The sequence below is a fragment of the Protopterus annectens genome, chromosome 4.part0, assembly GCF_019279795.1.
Source record: "Protopterus annectens isolate FY-2018-M chromosome 4.part0, PAN1.0, whole genome shotgun sequence".
In the NCBI taxonomy this organism is placed as follows: Eukaryota; Metazoa; Chordata; order Ceratodontiformes; family Protopteridae; genus Protopterus; species Protopterus annectens.
In genome coordinates, this window is record NC_056733.1 from 704674834 (window position 1) to 704690375 (window position 15542).

General features: G+C 41.8%; 1 pseudogene; it reads right to left on the minus strand.

Moving 5' to 3' along the window:
* Nucleotides 1-6308: 6308 nt before the first annotated feature.
* LOC122800135 lies at nucleotides 6309-13864 on the minus strand (annotated as a pseudogene).
* Nucleotides 13865-15542: the final 1678 nt, after the last annotated feature.

The following is a 15542-nucleotide window of genomic DNA, read 5'->3' on the forward strand; positions in this document are numbered from 1 at the left end:
ATCAGATAGTACCAAGCTATGCAGTTGAAGCTTAAACAGAAAAAGTGTAAAGGAATAAGCCAATGTGCTCCAGACTAGGATTTTAGGGTACAAACCCTTAGCCACAAACTGAAAATACTCATGATTTTAATAGGGATACTGCAAAACAGAAGCATACAATAGGCAACAGGGGCCAAGTATGGAGAAAGTACTGGAAAGCCTCATACAACCAATACCCCAAAATGAGATCAGACACCCACAGCAAAGAATCAAAGCCTTTGTCAAAAGCCTCAAGCAGAATGATAATCTACACAAAGGGCACTGATGACAGGTCTGATGAATGCCAACTTCCTCACTACTGTAGACACATGGTCAAAGGCTAGATTACACAGTAATTGGCCTTTGACCAATCATGTCTACAGAAGTGAAGAAATCATTCCATGTTGCACAACTAGTCTCCAAAATTAATTTTCCACTACATCTGGCATTCAGATAAAGTACAATGCACCCTTTGTATCCAAGCAGGCATAGCCAACTGGAATTTCTAGAGGTTCCTCCCTAAAAGGATACCTGGCACATTTTGTCTGTGTTGAGGGGGAGATGCCTAGCATAAAGGCCACCCCACTGATGGACATCCTGCATATCCAACCAAAATCCCCATTCTAAAATTGGGAACCTTGCCTTGATATAAACAGATCTGCTGGAGACTTACCCAGAGACAATCCCATTCATAGGGTATGCTTCCCATACATGAAGCAGTGTTTCTCCTAACTGAAGTGCAACTTGGACAATTGGATGTTGGCATCCATGTCTATGGACACAGGCAACTTGGTTGCAGTTCCAGGCCCTTGCTTCTAAATGTTTCATCTCCCAAATCCCTGCTTACACTTAAAGGGCATCCAAATTTGTCAGATTTGGAATTCATTGCTAGGCTTAAAGGGCTCTGGTCATTAGCCTAGTAAACAACTAGGCAAAGAAACCTACTGCCCACCCCTGGCAAAGAAACCTACTGCCCACCCCTCTATCCCAAAAGGGGTACCTGAAAGATTGGCCTCCAGTTGCAGTCTTAAAGGAATCAAGCTTAAACTTCAGATGTATCCAGGGATATTGTAAGAACCCATCTTGCACAACTTGACAGTTTAGCTACTCCCTTGCTGTTCTAAAACTGTATGGGAACCCAACAGGTGGGTCCCTGTATAAAAGCCAAGGAAAGGCTTTATCATGGAAGGACAGGAGGAACCTTCTAGCACTGGACCCACAAGTTTGGATTTGTCAAGGGCAATTCACTTACCCAACCTGCACTTTTGAAAAGGTCACAGCAATGTATGGTAAAGTGTACAATTGTACACATCTTGGAACTGCAACACCTATACCCAAGGGCTCTGGATAAGCTGAAGGGGTGCAATCAGACTCCAATTAAACCATTCCCAGAAACACGACCACCCAGAAACACGACCACCAGGGGATCAATGCATCCAAGAATGCAAGTGGGAGAGATGGGACATACTGCAAAGAGGACATTAGAGGAAATTATATTGAGAAAACAGCTCATGCAGAATGAGGTGGAAGAGAAATCCATTGACAATGGCCCTGGATCTGGAAATAGAATCCAGCTCATTTAATGAAGGCGTGGACAGATGTCCAGGTAGCTGCTTCTAGGATGTAGTGTCCATCCCTTTGAGGAATGCCCCCAAAGACACTGCCTTTCTAGAGTGAGCTTGAGTCAGGAAGGGCTTTACCATGGATATAGCAAATTTGGAAATCCAATTGGAGATTCTGGCCAGGCAATCCTGGGGCAAAATGAGTTGGGTCTGATTTTGTCTTGTGCAGATAAGAGCAGAGTTCTCTGGGTACATCAAATGTGTACAATACTCACTATTGTTCTGGTGACAGAAAACAAGGCAAATGGCCTGATTTGAGGACCAATTCAACTAGCCTGAAGGGAAACTGTCATGGGAAGACAAAAGGGCAAGCCAAAAGGGCTTGTAATTGATATCTGGCAGACAGCCACCAGAACAGCTTTCCAAGTGCAGTGTTAAGAGGGAGCTAGCAGATGCTGGCTCAAAAAGTGCTTGGGTCAGTTTCTCTAGCAAAGATTCCAGGGAGCAACAGGTCTTCTAGGGAGATTAGTGGAGGATGCCTTCAAGGAATTTTGCTTCAAATCTGAAAGCTACAGGGAGAAAGTGGCAGACAAGCAGATATAGCTTAGTGTTGGAGGAGCCAAGCCTGCATTAAGCAATTCAGACATCATAGGGGCTCCACCATAAGCAGGCACTGGTTTCTAGCAAGAAAAGCTGGAAAGAGGATTTTCTTTGTTTCTTTGGCTTCCTTCAGGCCTTTAAGCACACTCAGAATAAAAGGCCTTTAAGCACACACAGAATAAAAGGCTCCCATCACCCACTGGGTCAGAGCGCTTCTAGATGTGGGTGTATGAGTGACCCCCTTGTTGTGTGAGCAAGTCCACTCAAGGCAATGAGTTTGCCGTTTTGGGTGGTAGGAGAATATGCATACAGTAATTTCCCCTTCCAAGAAATTTATAGATGTCCACTTTCTATACCTGCTGAGGATGTGGACGAGGTCTAGGAACACATCCCTGTGAAGCATCCATTTGTGGGTCTGTTCTAGATCTGCTTAATGTGGCAGTGTTCAGATTGTAAGGGATGTAAACTGGAGAAACTTCTAGTAGGTGGGCTAGGTCCCAAGCTTGTAAGGCTAGACTGCAGAGATGCTTGCTTATATACCACAGAGCAGTGTGGCTACACAGCTTTCCTGGCCTCAAGGGGTTGAAAAGTCTTTAGGGCAAGATAAAGGCCTTAATTTCCTTTACATTTGTGGTCTTCCTCAGAGGATGCCCACTGGCCTTGAACTGTGGGCATGTCCACAGCTGCTTCCCCAACCTGTACCCGATGCATAGTCACCTCTGGAGCTCCTCCTTGAGGCAGAGTAAAAGTGGAATTTGAAATTCCAGTGTGTGGGCATGCAGACACCATATGGATTTAGAAACCATTGCAATTTCCCATGTCCAGCCTTGCCATAAGCATGGGGATGTTAAGCAATAATTTGGAAAAAACTCCAAACAGAAATGAGACTGAAGGGGAGCCCGAGAAGAGGAAAGATCTCCTGGGCCTTGGAGAACTGATCATACTGCTAGTTTGAAATCTGCACCCCAGAAAGACCGTCTTGGGATGGGGTGAGTTTGTGAACCCAGGCTTTGAATGGCAATGACAGAGTGGTAGTTCAGTTCATCCGGGGATTTGGCTTGAATCAGTAGTCATCTAGGGAGAGGAAGATGCGATTCTTGCAAGTTGCAGGTACTGATCACAGGGGCCAAGCATTTTGTGAAGCCTCTTGGGTAGTGGAAAGTCCAAAAAGCAAAGAATTGAAAATGCCAGGACTACAGAAAAGCAGTTTCCTGCAACTTGGATGAATGGGAATAAGGAGACAAGCATATGAAGGACTGAGGGAAGAGGGTTTAGGAGCGTTAGCAGGAGGTCTAGGATAAGTCCTTCATGGGAACCAGGAACAGTTGTGAATAGGAGGGCACAGGCTGAATTGTGCCCTGTCCTAGCAGAACTGGGGAAAGAGTTGCTGTTCTTCTGAAAGTAGAGGGATACCACTGGAAAGTAGAGGGATACCACTGAAGGGAGTTAAGTGTGCCAGACCATGAAGTATCCATTCTTTATTATGCTAAGAACCTGGGTCAGGCAACTGACCTGCCCTGAGGCACAAAAACCATGAAGGCCTTGTGAAATTGCCAATCCAAGTGGAGAGAAAGGGGTTTAGTTTCTTTGCTAGAGCATCCATCCAGTGCAAAGGAGGGCTGGACATATGCCTACATTTGATGAGATTCAACTATCCTCCCTACAATTTGGGTTATTCCTCTGGGATCTTTAGATATCAGCCTAGGATCCCTGGACATCAGAAACTGTCTGAAGCTCGTCTGGACATGCCCATGTCCAGTTCCAATTGATCTTAGAGAAACAGCTCAGCCTGTGGATCTAGATCTATAATGGAGTTGAGAGAGATCTATGGAGATGTGCAGCTTTCACTTCAGTTGTACATTTCCCTTTAGTAGGCTAAATCCAAGGAACCTTCCATTGAGCTTTTAGCCAACAGCTTGGTTTTTTAAAGTAGATGGTGAGGGACAATAGCCTATGTAGGGGCTTGGGCACAAGAAACAATTATGGTGGGGCTTGAGACAGAAGGCACTATCCTTGTGTGGAATGGTCTTGTCACTTCATTAATCTCAATCACAGAGGCAGTAGCAAAATGCAAAGGATTCCCCAATGGGCACTTATCCAAGAGCAGAGCAACACCCAGGACTGGCCATCAGATTTGCATGCACACCATCCTCAGAACTTTGCTGCTTGTCCCTTATGGCCTACAGATAGTGGTGATGCATGTTGGATGGTACTAAACACCCTACAGTAGTAACACTGATATCTGCCAGATCTTGGCAGGAAACTCCCTCATGTAAATACTGCAAAGAGAACCAGCATCTGACATGCTAAGCATCCCCTGATCTGGTATAGAAGAACTAGTCAAACAGCATCAGAAACAGTCTAGGAATTTATTGCCTCTGCAACAGAAGATGAGGGACAGGTACTGTTCTGAACAGACTTCCCCATTAACAAAGCTCACCACATCCATATTCAAGTGCAAGTTCTCATGTTCCACTGTCTCCTGTAGTACCAGTGGACAGGCAGCTTCTTGATTATAGTATCCCATAGGTCACTAGGGGCATTTACTTACCTGGAACACCATAGTCATTGCAGAGACATGGCAAGTTAGCCATCGGCTGTCCTAAAGTAGCAAGCAAGTCTGAAAGCATTACCAAATAATGGAATAGAGGCAATTGCAGAACTGGGAATACACAGGAAAGCATGATTTGAAATAAATTTTATTTAGTATCCACTTATGTCATTTCATAACTGCATTGCAGAAGTTTACCTGCCTACTTCTGAGACCCATGAGGGGTGTTAGGAATGAGAGATGCAAGTATTACAGGGCAAGTCCCAGGTCCTATATTCCTTACAAAAAGCTGCTAAGCAAAAACATGTAAACAATCCAATGGAGGGTTAGAAGACTAGCAGTAGTGGGGAGGTTGAGTGCACTGTGCTTTGCTTGATGCTCCAAAGTAGGGTTGTGGAGTGAGGTGCTCCAGTGGCAAAGCAAGTCTATGGGTGTTACATGAACCAGGTAAAGCCAGATTCAGGAAGCAGCCAGAGCACAGGAGTAAATCTTCAAAAATGTAATTAGCTAGTTTGACCAGGCCATTGCAAGTAGACTTAGGCTAAAGTCGGGTGAGGGAATACCAGCACTGGGAGGGATAAAACTAGTTAACAGCCCAGATGATCTGTTAGCTTGGCTGCATGAGGAACAAGTGCCCATGTCAAGGAGGTTACTTCATCTTGGCGCAAGGTACACAAAGGAGACTATATCCCTTGTATTCAGGGATGGGGCAAAATATGGTAGGTCAAATCCCTTCCAGGACATAGAGTTCCATGCTGGCCCTAGCACAATAGGGTCAATATCCATATTGAAGAATGATAGCTGGGATGAGGAACTACAAAAGGCAAACTGCCACCAAGCAAAGAGATGGAGCCAGGACTTGCGTCAGCTTGTCCTCAAGTTGAACCTTTTTAATGAGGCTCCTGTAATGCAGTGCACCCTACATACCAGCAACAGGTAGGGGAGCATAGATGCATCTTTCAACTCCTTCTCACTCAAGTAACCATGTTAAGTGGTTTTATGGTAGTTAACCTGACCATGAGTTTTAGTTGCCAGACAGTTTCCCCATCCAGCCATTCAACACCACAGCATCACTCATGCAGGACCACCACAGCATCACTCATGCAGGACCACAACTGCACTCACTTTGTGCATTTAGTCTCCGCTCTGCCCTATTGAAACCATGTACTCCATTCTAGACATGGAGTGGAGTACTGTGCTTCTCTAGAGCTACAGGGGACCTTTTGTTAGGATACATGAATCACCAATTCCACTATTAGTGGCACATAGCTGTAGTCTTGTTCTGAAGTTCTAAGGCTTTAAGGCATTCAATCATGTGGTAAGCTGCATTTCAGCATTAGCTATACCCACTAAAGTACTGTTCAGTTAGTGGCAACTGAATGCAACATTTAATGTTCCAAATCTGAATGACATGTTTACAAATCAAAGCAACCAAGTGTAAAAGCTAATCATATAGCCAAATCTGAAAAGCTGCAATACAAAACTTTAAAATAGTCAAGGACCAATATGCCCACTGGTTTCAGTCTAGCAGTTTTGCACTTACCATGCAAGTGTTTGTTGTAATTAAAAGCCAGAAGCCCATTAGCAACATTTTATTTGCCAGGTAAGCCATTCTAATTAGTACAGTGCAAACTAGCATTGTTTACAGGAATGTTCAATATCCCTCTGGGATGTTACTATGGTTACAACTAGTTACGTTCATATGTTAGCAATGAATGTTCACAGAAAGCAGTTAGAATGTGGAACCATTCCAGCCAACATTTGCACCAGTCATATCCATGAAGTTGATGTAGATCCTAAAGGAAAAAAAGAAAACATGTTATAAGCAAGATGACATTACAAATACAGTACAACAAGGTCAATACACCCGAGCCCAGTATGTAATTAAACAGAAAGGAGTAGCTCCTAGATACAAAACCACCAATAGAAGTACACTGAAGCCCCTGTAATCCACTTGGGGAACCAAACACTATACAGCATGTCAAAACCTATCCGTCACATAATGGGAGACGGATGTGAACTGCAGATGCCAGGAGGACAAGCAAAAACCCAATAAATCCCTTCTATAAAGAGAATTTAGAATCTCTCCTAGTTTTAAGCATGTTGGCAGATGTGAGCATGGTCCTTTGTAACAATTTGGAGCTCACAGAAAATAACTCCCCTACCCATGTTGCAGCCAAATATGAAGACAGTTTTCTGGTGACTCCTCCCAAGACACTCACTAGTGCCATTTTAATTTACACATGCCACTTATGCATACAGTTTTGATTATACTTATGAACACAGCCAACTTACCTGTCTGCAGATATACCAAAGTGCTTGTTCAGCAGATCTGAAAGCAGCTTGGAATAAGCCTTGTTTTTTGAACCCCCAATGTTGCCAATGCTGCACAAACTGCAGAGATGCACAGAGCTCTGGTGTATCCCCAAACCACATGTGCTGGTCAGTATTAATATGAATGGCAATATACTGCAAATAAAAAAATTAGGAAAATGTCAAGTATTTATACCTGAAACATTGCACAATTAAAGTCAGTATTCTGCAATACAACCACATTTTCCATTGAAGTTTTTAGCCCATTCCCAGAATGGTGCAGGGCAGTTAATTCCCAAACATAACATGCAGAAACCACCAACACCCCAAAACTTATAGCTCAAGCTGAAGACAGCTTCTGCATGTCAAACAGAACATTTACATTGATGTTTTCTAGGCACTTGGCTTGAGATAAAGTAGAATTTCAATGCTCTACTTACCAGTAATTCAAGATGGCCTCCCTAGACTGGAGTCTACCATTAGTGGCACAAGTAAAATATGTTGTTAAAGCAGCCTAATACAGTACTTGTATATTCTTGTGGTAGGAAAAAAAACAGCCCATTTAATCACATTTCAGTAGATGTGCCAGCATCCCTACTCAACACATGGCCTTCTTTCTAAAGCAGTCTTGCCCTCAGACAAGTAATGAAGCCTCCAAAACATAACTCCACTGAACACGCTTCATTATCTTCCCATATAGTACATAATCTTCCCACCTAGTACCATTTACTTCCATTAAGATTTGAAGCTAGCAGAAGTTATCCAGAGGAATTGCTCTAATTTCTGAATAGACATTTTTAATTCAGTGATGCAATTAGTTTTGTAAGGATAACATGGGCTACCAAGCCAGATTTTGCAGCCCCTCAACAAATTTAAACAGAAACCACCCCCAACTACAGCAAAGTTGAAAAGTAGTCAAGGTAGGCAGCTAACTTGACATTTAGAAAAGTCAGCAACTTGAACTAGCAGTAATTACAAGGACAGTGAATTTTTGTCAGTCTTAAGCCAGCGCCATGGTGTAGAGGAAACAGCCCAGGTGACCTGGATTCAATTAATGGTTGTGGTCAGTTGCTGGCAAGGATGGATGGTAATATTCACCTGGGGGCATTTATCAAGGCATTCCCAGCAGGGAGGTGGTTAAGCATAGGAGGCATGGAGAAAGTTACTGTCAGCTGCTAGTTAGGTGCCAGGATCTGCCACAACACATGCACTCAGGTCACTCCTCAACAAGTACAAATATGACACTGTCATTGTTAGTGTGAATGACCAGAGACATACCTCCCTGGACTACATGGAGGTCTCCAATCTTTTATCCCAGGCAGGTATGACCCTAACCCCGAGTAGCATCCTGCCATCACCCAGAATGATACCACAGTAAAAGGACAAAATGATTGGCTTCAATTGGCTAAGCTTCTGGTGTCATTCCAATGAGATCCAGTATTTCTCTGCCTGGACGACATACAGACCACAATGCTTTGCCAGAGATGGCCTGCACCTGTCACCCTTAGGATTCCAGATACTGGCCAAGGCTCTTGCCAGCCCTAGTGCCTTTAGGCAAGATTCCACTAACATGTACAAGCAAGCAAAATCTGAGGGTAATGCTAGAAGTCTAAGCCTCAAAATGCAATCTTGAGGCACTCTTTAAAATGAAGAACATTGACATCTGTGCAGTGACAGACCTGGTTCCTGTGCAGTGACAGACCTGGTTCAAAGATCCAGAGAGCACCCCTGCATTACCAGGTTACAATTCATACCGCACCTTTTGGCCACCTAACCCAGAATGAAGCACTAAAGGCGGAGGAGTGTCCATATTCATTAAGGATATCCACACCTCCAGGCTAGTTGCACAGCATAATGCATCTGAGACAAGTGCAACTAGCACTGGGCAAGACTGCAATCCAAATTGTAGCTTGCTACAGACCCTCCACCATGCCCCAGGATTCCCACTCATTTCTTGATACAGAGTACAACCTAACACCCTAATGGGCAATTTCAACTACCCAACCATTAACTGGGAAAACTACTCATGTACCAACTTTTGCTCAACGTTTTCTAGAATTCATAAACTCCCAACACCTTGGATCAACTTTATTCACACCACCAGGGGCAGCAATATCCTAGACCTGGTCATTACCAACATGGGAAACTAGGAATTGACCTCTGGTGTGGAACACCAGTTGGTCAGATCAGACCACAAGCTAATCAGCCTAGACATCCACATCCCACCCCCAATTAGGGAAACAATCGTAAAAACTTCTACAAAGCCAACTTCACACTTAAGACAGAAGTGTGAACTTCATGACACCCATGCAGACAGACAATAGAGGTAGGACTGCTGAATCCTACACAAATGCACTTTATAAGCACTTACAAGTGCATGCATCATGCTATCCCTAGTAGAACCAAGATGTTATCCTCCAAAAAAGAAGCCAATCTGGTGGTCCTCTGCCATAAAACAAACTCAGAAAAAAGAAACTGTTGCAAAAAAAAAAAAAAAAAAATAATGACTGGAGAACTCCCTGGTCAACCTAAGTAAGAAGCTGAGATCCCTCAAAATCCTCCAAAGCTAGTTACGAAAACAAAATTGCCACTAACTAAAGACAACCATAAAGCATTCTAATATGTCAAGAATCTGAGTTACAGCACAATGGCACTAAAACTGATAGCCAACATCCTAGCAGATGGGTTCAGTGCTAACTTTACCCCCCTCACCCCCTAGAGGGCCCATCTCTAACGGAAGAAAGCAAAGTTCCTATAATCACAGCTGCACAGGTAAAACTCTCCAAAGCCAAGAAGACAGCATCCATGGGACCTGACAATATCCCAGGCTGCATTCTACATGAACTACAGAATGAACTGGCACCCTACCCAAGTACCATGTTCAATCATAGCCTCACCTCAGGCTTTGTACCCATTGAATGGTGCACCATGACGGTTATCCTCTCTACAAAAGGGGGAGCCATGACAGACCCCAGGAACTACCACCCCATTAGCCTGACAAGCCTGGTCTGCTAGGCCATGGAATGCATCATCGTGGAACTCAGACATTGGTAATCTCCAAACTCTGGACCCTACCTAGTCCGTCTGGATTTGTAAAAGGCAGATCATGTCTCCTAAACCTGACTTCTTTGAAGCAGTCAAAGCCATGGGTCACCAAAGCCATAGATGAGGGTAAAATGGTTCACAGCTTATCTAGATCTCACCAAGGCTTGGCTCAGACATAACCCACACTGTGAAAGTAGCAGATTCCAAATCAGACTTCAGACCAGTGACAAGTGGAGTAACCACAGGGTTCAGTCCTGGGTCCTCTCCCGTTTGGCATCTACTTCTCTGAAGTGCAGGTATTTGGCTAACAAAGTTTGCAGATCACTGCAAACTAGGAGCAGTAATCTATTTGGACAAACTATGAAAGGGCTGCACTGAGACAGATACCTGGTGTCAAAGCCAAAAAGTGAGCAGTCATCCCCTTAAGTAAAAACTTTACCCATGAACTACCACATAGCTGGTAGTCTACTTAATGCAGAAAACATGATGAGACCTTGGGACACAGGTGGACAGTAGTCTTGTCTCCTTTGATAATCACCACAGTGGTCAGGAAATCCTTCTACGTGGCTCATCTCAAAAAAAAAAAAAAGGTCATTGATTGTTCCCCATCACATCTACAACTGGAAAGACCACAGAAATACCTCACAAAGAGGATTACTGGCCTCCAGATAACCTACGCAAACTCAAAAAATGACAGCTTTACTCCATAGCATATCACCTACTCAGAGGTGATCTCTGCTTAACATACAAAGCTATGTCAGGCCCAGAGCTGTTGGACATGCTCCACTTAAAGAAATCCCAATACCTCCGAGCTACACACTCTAGGGACCTAAACCTTGGTCACAACAGAACATGCTGGAGGGATAGATTCCTGTCAGAGACTTCCCATACTACCATACTCTGGAACAGACTACCTATGTCAAACAGAAAAATCTTGATTGGATGGGAAATGGGAAATTCACCCCAGGGATCACTTCTGTGGCTGCTTGACAGCACAGGAAAATGATTTTCTTGGGTGGCAAAAGCCAGGGTACATTTTTGGCTAGGCTTATATAGGCCCTAGAGCCCAAATGCTCAGTCTCCACAAGCTAATACTACAGCTCTCATCACAATTAAAGGTACTGCATAGTTCAGATATACAAGGAGTTAAAAATCAATTGCCATCACATCAGTTTTAAAAAGAGTAGATCAGAAATTAGTTAAAGGTTGGATTTCTCAATGTCAGCTCAGAAATTAAAGGTTGGATTACTCAATATCAGCCCCCACTCCAAATTTAAAACTCATTCCATGTACACTTACCTAGACATGCAGCCCCACTCCCCTACCCAGTAGTTGACAAAGCAATGCCACACTGATCTCTGCTGGGAGAGGCATCACAGGAATTAAACCAGAGAACCCTGGTCATTACATAGGGTTAGTGTCTGCACATATGACTAGGCTGGAATTTTCCAGGAAGGTGCAATACATACCAGAGTTTTTGGGGCTCATTAGCCAAAAAAGCCATCATTTTAATGATGGAACACAAGGCAATATGAGCATCTCCATTTGAATTTGATTGTCCCCTATTGTCCAGAATTCCTGGGGAAATAGGAAGCATGGTATAAAACCTTACCATCTTAATAGAGAGGTCTCCAGGAGACTTAGTCCACGCAAATGCCTACACATGGCAATAGGTGAGAAGTTAGCATGCTCAGGTACCCTTGCCCAATAATGCACTTATCGGAATTTGTTTCTATTCCTACTCTACTTCCTAGGGCTCACCACATTCCACACTTTCAATATATACTATGTTGGTAGGAGATCAGAGAAAACTCAGGCCAATCTTACCAAGCTAATAAAATAAGCACTTTGCACCAAAATCTGTATATAATTAGATATTGCATACTTGGCAAGTTATATCTGGCTCCAAAGGTTTGTTACTTAACCGTGCTCCTGCCTGGTAACTCAGGAGGGGGATCAGGTAACACCCTGCCCCCACCTTACCTTAAAATAAAGGTGGGGGGGGGGTCTATCAAACTCATGCCAGACCCTTGCAAGAGGTGTGTGTTCATTTAAAACAACCATGCCCTACCATCTGTTCACATATCAACCCTACTGAATTAGCGAAGTAGTTGGTTACATTCTTTAAGGCAACTATTTCAGGAAATAGTCTCAATATTCTTCTCCCCACAGTTACCAAATGGGGCTGCCTTGTGCCCAGATGGACAGGTAATAGCATTCTTAAATGCCAGTCCCAACTACATTAGGATGCTGGATAAAACTAGAGCCCACACTGAAGCATACGTCTCAAGTGTACCTCATTATGAGTCTTAAATGCTCCTCAAAGCCCTCACAGTTCCACATTGAATGAGTCCATCACACATTCAGTGTTAAAATATTAATGGCTTTTTATATATTAACATATATTAAACCATCATAAATGATGACATTCCTATGTTTCCAAGCTGAAAGTGTGTTCCACATTTATATTATGAAGGTGTGTGGAGATTTGAGGGATGGAGGGTGGGAGGCCACAATTAAAGACCCACCGATCATATAGTCTTCACACAAGCACAGCTTACGGGACAGCTTTTAGAGAACAACTGAAAAAGAAAAAAACCATAGAGAGAGAAGTTGTTAAGAGTTTAAGAGCAAAATTAATCTGTACAAAGGATGCTAGAAACTTGCACGGCATTACACTGAGGTGCATACATAGCTATTAAAGAACCGGGTTCAAATCTAGAAATAATGGGGGACACTACATACGTGCTCCGAATTATACAAGTTTATAACTTCAAGCCCCCAGTTTTAGGATGCATTAAGATATTCAGCTAAAATCTAAGTCAAATTCAGGGCTAGTTGAGAGGTGTAGCAGGAGCACACCCAAGTGACTGACACCCACGAGAATCAAAATGCACAACGATACAGTTATTTGCTTCCCCTCACACGCACCAGGTTGCGCAGATTTCCAGCTCTCAAAACTTCCATCTTTAAAAGTGTGGAACACTAATAGCCTGTTTAAGTAGGCACATTTCCGCACTCAGACTACACAACACGAAACGCACATATAGCCACCTGTTAGGGCAACAGATACCTGTTAGTGCAACAGATCCGGGCAAAAAAAAAAAAGAAAGAAAACACCCCCAAATCAAAAATGTTTAACTACTGTCGGAGAAATGATTTATTAACCTATATTTTCGGCAGGTCAAGCAGCTGTCCCGATTTTTTGGTCTCTTCCTCATACAGTTTGTGGTCTTCCGCAAAGTTTCACACATCATAACCCTCAGAAGCTATACGCCAGCAAAACCTGTTCTAGGAACCGTAAGAGCAACATGTAAAACCTGCCACTGTTTTAGTAACACTTCTGCCACCCCCAACCCACACAAGTATTTAGGCTTTGTCTAGATTTCTTACATAAAGACATCGACATTTTTTGAAAGATATAGTCTGGAAGTCAAATAGTCATCATTTTAGTGAGCTCTGATAAATCATTTACAATTTAAAACACAGACTTTGAGTAGTCCAAAAAAAGTGAAAAGCTGATCAGCTATGCTCGTTTCTTCCTCAGCCCATCTTACCTGTGCAGGTTTGCCCATAGCTTTGGCCAGCTCCTTCGTTAACTCTTTAAACAGCGAGTCGGTCACTGCACTACCGGGGGCATTGGTATTCACTACAAACATGGGCATCCTTGGTCCACAGAAAGATTAACAAAGGTACCACATAAGCTTAAACACTCACAACCATAAAGGAAAACACTCCGGTGTGTCTTATTTTGTAGATACCGGGCTCTAGTACGTCACGGAGAGGCGGGGTTCCAGTTAAAGTGACACTGAACCTTATAAACGTGTCTCGCTCTCATTATAATTCAGGAATTAACATGAGGATTGCACCGATCTGTGCGCACATAAATAACAACCCAAACTGGAAACATGGCTCATTTCAGCATTGTGTATTTCTCTAATGATGCAACAATCTTCATGTCGTTTTTGGTTCACATCTTAGATATGTGTAAGCGCAATAACTCTAGTGATCCTTTTACCTACAGAATATGGACAAATCCAGAAATAATTAGGTAAAATCAGGGACACTTTTAAAATAGTACTATTAACTTGATAAGTTGACAGAATAAGGTAATGTGAATTAACATACATTTTTTTTTTCAAAACAGGTTTATTGTTTTAACATATAAGAGAAATATCATAACAATTTTATACAAGTAATTAAAAATAGGTATTATTATAATATTCAACAAAACAACTAAAGTATTTACAAAGACATCAACTACAATCAGATCAATTAATTAAACTAAAATACCATGCTATTGAAATTAAAATTTTTTTAACAAATTTTGTAAATTATTCCATACAATATAATAAGATGTTTTTCTATTTGTTCTTGTCCTAATTGTGTTTATTTCCATATGGCACACTATATTCATAACATTTTTAAATTCATTGAACGAAGGAGGAGTATCTGAAATCCAATTTCTAGTTATTATTTTCCTAGCCACTGCTAGAATAGACCATAACAAGGGAAGCTTAACCTTTTTAACACTTTGAGGTACACGTGTGTTGAATAATATAAGAGATTTAGAAATAATGAAATTATCTGTAAAAAGAGCCTGCAAAAATTCATTAATTGACTTCCAGTATTCTTTCAATTTTATACAGTCATAAAACATATGAGCCCAGTCAGCATTAATTTCTACATTACATCTCTTACATAAATTATCTTTATTATTTATTTTATTCATCATCAAAGGTGTATAAAAAGATCTATGTAAAAATGTCCATGTATAAAGTCTCCAGACAATGGAAGACGTAGTTCTATAAGCAGATTCCAATACATATTGTTTATCTTGTTGATTTGGTGGGTCCCCATTAATAGAAGTGGAATAATTCCAGTATGAATCTACACTGTAAAAAGTTTCTTGTCTGATAATTTTATGTATGTATGAAAGTTTACCTTTATCAGAAACTTTATGTTGTAAATTTAATATCAAGTAATCAATCAGTGTTGGAATAGATTCTTTAACTGTTATAGACATTAGATCTATTTTATTAATGAGATGTTGTCTAAAGGTCTGAACCTCTAACCAGGAAGTTTCTCTTAGATCAAATTCTTGTTTTAAGAAATCTAGATTTTTAACTTTATTATCAGATATCAACTGATACCAGTACTTTAGATCATTATCTATAGCTAAATGAGTTCCTTCAGAAGTAGATGACAAAAGCATACCCTGAGTATACATTATAGGGAATACAATAAAATTCCATTCCCTATACTTAGGGTGCATGAATATAAAGTTACGATAACTAATAATAATATTTAATGGGTAACAAACCATATGTTTAGGTGTAATAGGTGAAGTACAAAATTCCTTTAGTAACCATAACATGGAGTTATTTACAATCATATTTTTATGTGTTATGGAGATTCTCATGAAGTGCATACTAATTAGCTCCCAATAATCT